Raw genomic sequence first — 6,000 nt, 5'->3', positions numbered from 1 at the left:
TGTATCACACCATTGCAATGAAACACCTTTTGCAATTATCTGTCTGACCAGAGATAATGCCATGCATTTGTAACTTCCATTCCCACCGTAGCCAGGTGACAAGATATCATGAGACTCTATCCCAGGCCCAAGAACTCTCCTGTGGCCTCCCCCAGGGCACACGGCTTGATCTAATTGTATTTGTGGCTCATGTCAATGATGCATTAGAGGGTACCCTATCCAACTTTGTGGATGACCTTTGTGGATGACTTGAACCTCATTGAATCAAGACCCATTCGTGACACTTCCACCATACAGCAGGACCTCAACCTACTAGCCGACTGGTCAGAACAAAAAAAGATGACGCTCAAACCAACAAAGTGGTGTACAACCGTTTTAGCCACAATCCTGATTCCTTATCTCCAGTCACACACTTGAAGTGCTGTCCAGCGCCATAACGCTCATGTGACATTCCAAGCCAACCTAAAATGGGACACACACTTCTCTGACATTACCACCAAAGGGAACCGAAAGCTCTTCATGATGAACCATCTTCGCCACTTCAACCTCCAACCCGAAGACCTTCTGACAGTCTACACCTGCTTTGTCCGTCCAGTGCTCGAGCACGCCGCTCCAGTATGGAACCCAGGTCTCACAGCCCACCAACACAACCAACTTGAGAAGATCCAACGATGTGCAACCGAAATCATCATGGGCCCCACCTACACCTCATCCGACTCTGCATGCAATGACCTGGGCTTGCAGTCCTTGGAGTCCCGCCACACCCACCTCTGCAGATCCTTTGCCCAGAAGCTTGCAAAATCCCAGGATTACAACAAATGGCTGCCTCAGACGAGAGGCCATGTCAGTGGTAGATCTACCTGACCCAATCACAAACTGAACCTTCCCCCTACTCTGACAGATACTACAACAGCCCTATGCCATACTTTGTGAGACTGCTTAATGCTGCTTAACTCTAATATTGTATAGTACATCTCATATTTTTTTTGATTTACTTACTCATGTAGGCCTATGTACTCTGCAATTCAGCCTTTAGCTGCAAATGTGTACAATTCCAAATAATACTTAAATATAAGGCTTATTCCAAGTCAACTTCAATATCACTCTGAACATACAGGAACACATTCCAAAACATTACACTGCTATCAAGTGGTGTCACAGAGTACGTTTTCACTTATTTGGGGGAATTTTCACAACTAACTATAATGAATGAAAAATACATGGATACAGGAAGCTCATCCATAGGGCCATTTGAAACATATGCAAGTCCTGATCCACTAATATCAGGTTCAATAGCCCCCTAATGTACAGACCTATTACTACATGCCGTGAAGGAAGGCAGGGGAGCTAGTAGTGCATGACATCACTCTGCTTAGGCCCAGGTAGCCTACTCATTATCCAGCACAGCAGTATCCATCTGCTCAGAGTTAGCTGGGAAATTAGGCACTTAATGTACCATATTTGTTTAAGTAATTGGCAAGTAATTAATAACCTGAAATGCAATAATGTGCAGACAGAGCTATTCTACAGCCCATTCAGCAGGAATTTAGTGGGTGTTAGAGTGACTGTCAGGCCTTTCTCTTCAGCATATTTCCATGCAGCTGTTGGTTGCTGTTCTATCTGTGTGTACTACAGCAGTGATATAAATATTACAATTTTAGTCATTTAGCAGATGCTCTTATCCAGAGCGACTTACAGTTAGTGAGTGCATACATTTGTCATACTGCCCCCCCGTGGGAATCGAACCCACAACCCTGGCGTTGCAAGCGCCATGCTCTACCAACTGAGCTATAGGAGGCCTAAATACTGATGACACACCAAAGGGGAGAGGTTAAGGAATCCAGCATGCATTCAAAGATGAGGTTTGAGCAGGGCATGATACACGACAAAACCCGGCAGAGGTTATTGGCTGAGCGAGCGGCGCCCGGCGTTTGTGTGCAGCGGCACTGTAGCATGGGCTCCCATTTTGCACATGGAGGATGACTGCAAAACAGGAGCCCTAGGATTAGGCCGACATTAAATCCTGCCTCTAATTACGCCGTTTAGAGATTGTTTTTTATGAATATTTTATGAAATGTCATCTGCAGCGCTGAGGAGCAGGGTGAGAGGAGAGGGAGGGAGGAGAGGGAAGGAGTGGGGAGGGAGGGTTGATGCTCTTACATACTTCACCCCCACAGAATGCTCCAGCAGCTGCAGAATGAGGCTTGTCAGTGTCATTACGTGCTGAATGGAGTCTTCCATGGAATGTGCAGCACAGGCAGCTCTTCCCTAAAGGACGAGTCAAGGATAATGGATCCAGGTGGGGTGACAGGTGGAAGTCAAACTCACCAAACAACTTACCTGCTCTACCAAGGTGGCAAATTGACAGCTGTTTCAATGCTTGAATAGAGGGGTTTGAATTCTGTAATATGATCTTTTGATCCTCTGTTGAGCTGTTGAGAATAATGGCAACACATGCCGTTCCTTTTCAGGTTATAGGCCTAAAACCAAATTATGGGTTCTCTTTTGTACTCTATTGTGTACTTTAAAAGTCTATTCACTCTGTGCGTATCATTCAAGGACAATTGGTTAGTCCCAGTAGAGGAAAACAATGAATTGGAACACCAACTACTTTATTAAGTACCTTATCAACCATTTCCATCATATGCCCCTAAAGATCTCCTTTGAAAAGCAACACAGATTGAGAATATGACACTAACTCAAAAACAACTATGGAATAGCAAAACCTTAATAGCCATTCAGTTTAACATAACGGAGGTGTTTTATTGTAAATAACCTTGCCTTCTATATGCCTGTCAGTCTTCATCAATAGGATATTAGTTTGGAATGGTCAGATAATGTTTCCAATACTCCATAAACACAGATAATAGATATGAATTCTATGCAATATAAACTTCCTTAAAATGTCTGCAGGTTCAGGTTGTATTCTCATCAACCCCCTGAGGGTGAATTTTGATTTGGTGTGTAATACTAATCCTTATTGATCCAGATAGAGACATGGACAGGGGGTCTGAGATAAATATACATACCTTATTAAAAGACATAGCCCTGCAGGCCAGGAGGATGACACGTCCTTATCACAGTCAGGTAACTTTAGTCTACAGTGGGGTGGAAGGGAAACAAGGGGAAGGAGGAAGTGTGTGTGTGTGTGTGTGTGTGTGTTCGTGTGTGTGTTGATGGGGGGTTAGATAGGAGTTTGTTTTCTCTGACCTTGTATCAGTGCTGTGACTCAATAACATGGTGAGGAAGGATATACACTGAGTACATGTCAGCTGCTGTGGCTGTGGCACACGGCCCTGACCTTGCCAGTGAAACCAGGCTCATTAAAGAGAAAACTCACACCGAATTCAGTCCACATGAAAAGCAGACATGACCCTCAGACATCGATGGTCAACTTGAAAGGATCGAGGAGAGAAAAAAAAAAAATAAGATGGTGTCTTTCATAAACTTGAGTTCGAACTGCATTAGCTTGCATAAAATAAGGTTAATGAGGAAACAACCATGTATGAATATCACATCTCATCTTCCCCAACCCTTTTTGCTGGGGCCCCCTTCATTAAAAAGGCATCAGGCGCTGCTTTTTAATGATTTGGGAAATCATAAACATTTCAGCTCATTATTACATCACATCTCAGAGCCATTTTGCAGGAACACATTTCCCTTTCAAAGAAAAGCTCAGGCTCATCTACAGGCAGTCAAACAGCATGGGACGGATCACCCACAACTATTGCACCCCCTCAAACCAGTTAGTTAACTTTAATGACCTACCACAGTAGCATCAGAGAGATGAACTTGATAATATTAGGGTTATAAATTATTGATTTCCTTGCACAGTGGAGGAACCCTCTGATCCATTCAGGAACTACGGTACAGAATTGCCCAATGTGAAGCTTACATCACTGTAGAAACTTCACTGGTGTGGAATCCCGCTGAGCTCACATCTTTCTTCCATAGAGAAGAAACTATTCCAAATCCTCTATTCCTCCATTTTATAACTAAGCAATAATGCAAGAGAAGGTGTGGCATATGGCCAATATACCACGGCTAAGGGCTGTTCTTATGCACAACGCAATGCAGAGTGCCTGGATACCTGTAGCTCAGTTGGTAGAGCATGGCGCTTGCAACGCCAGGGTTGTGGGTTCGTTTCCCACGGGGGGCCAGTATGGAAAAATAATAATAATTATGCACTCACTAACTGTAAGTCGCTCTGGATAAGAGCGTCTGCTAAATGACTAAAATGTAAAAATTACAGGCTTTAGCCGTGGTATTGTATATTGGCCATATACCATAAAAATAAATATTTTGTGGTATACGGTCTGATATACCACGGCTGTCAGCCAATCAGCATTCAGGGCTCGAACCACCCAGTTTATAATTAAGCAATAAGGCCCGAGGGGGTGTGGTATGTGGCCAATATACCACGGCTAAGGGCTGTTTTTAAGCACGACACAATGCGGAGTGCCTGGATACAGCCCTTAGACGTGGTATATTGGCCATATACCACAAACCCCCGAGGTGCCTTGTTGCTAATATAAACTGGTTACCAACTTAATTAGAGCAGTGAAAATAAATGTTTTGTCATACCTGTGGTATATGGTCTGATATGCCACAGCTGTCAGCCAATCAGTATTCAGGGCTCGAACCACCTAGTTTATAATTTATTTTATACCATGGCATTGTTGAATACTCGTTTCTGATTGGCTTGAAGGGCATTCTAGAGCATGCATTATTTCCCTATAACGCACGGTATATCAGCATGGTATAATTCAATAGCTATAGTTCATTCTTACATGTTTGAGCTGCTTTTGAAAGCAAAAGCTCAATTATCCACGTTGTTCATTATTTTCCTTATACGCATAGCCCCTGGTTGATACCAGATTAATAACACCAATGTTCTGAAGATTCTTGGAATGGCCATTCTTTAGTGGTTAAACACTCTGTTACCCTCTTTGATTGTCCATGGATGGAATCTGAACACTACTCCGATAGCTGTCTCTAAGTTAATGTCTTAAAGGGGATCTGTGGCATTAGCCACTGCACTTCACTGTTCCAGTTCGTGTGTGTGTTAGTATGTGTTTGTATTAGTGTGTGTGTGTTTCATGGAGAGCTCTGTCCCCTAATGATGCGTGTGGACATGGCCGCTGGGTCCCTGCTGTAATACAGACAGACAGTGGTAATTGGACAGAGGGACACGGTGTCTCCACCCCCACTGCGGCTCCACCAAGCTAACACCCAGTCTAATCACACCTCCATTTGCATGAAGGGCCCCAAGAATCAGCCTCAATAAAGCAGCGGTGCTTTGAGAAATGAGTTTTTAATCTCTGGGAGGAGATGAGATTCTGACCTCCACCTATTTGTTTTTATAGTCTCATACCTTTTTCTCTGGCGAAGGACCTGTGGGTAAATTCATGGCGGCAGGACGGCCGTCTCGCTCTCTAAGAACTGTCATTGTGCATTCATTAATATCCCAGTATCTGACGTGCTGGGGAAAATGGCTCATTGAGAAAAAAAAGCTACTTGTCTGTGTGAATGAGGCTTTATAAAAGGCAATCAGAGCACTGACAGAGATCTCAGCAGGAGGGAGTTATTGGTGGGGCCGAGCCTTTGGAAAAGGATAGGTACTTATTCGGCTCCCATTGCCCTTGGCTGACCCATGTAATGGAGAATTTTACAACTGGAAGTGTTTGAAATATCCAGTGGATGTAAGTAATATGCTCATTTAGGAGAGGGTGCCACACTGATCTCACAGAGATCTAGCGACACACACACACACACACACACACACACACACACACACACACACACACACACACACACACACACACACACACACACACACACAGAGAGACAGAGACAGGCATGCACGCTCACCATACACACAGATATTGACAATGACATGACAATATTACTCAGTGCAGTCCCCCTCTCTGTATACAGACTCTCTGTGCAATATTTTGTATGGGAAGATCATTTTGGAGATTTTATGGGAAACCTGTGTAT

Source organism: Coregonus clupeaformis, chromosome 12, assembly GCF_020615455.1.
Source record: "Coregonus clupeaformis isolate EN_2021a chromosome 12, ASM2061545v1, whole genome shotgun sequence".
NCBI classification, from domain to species: Eukaryota; Metazoa; Chordata; class Actinopteri; order Salmoniformes; family Salmonidae; genus Coregonus; species Coregonus clupeaformis.
The sequence above is the reverse complement of the archived record's forward strand: the minus strand, read 5'-3'. Positions refer to the sequence as shown.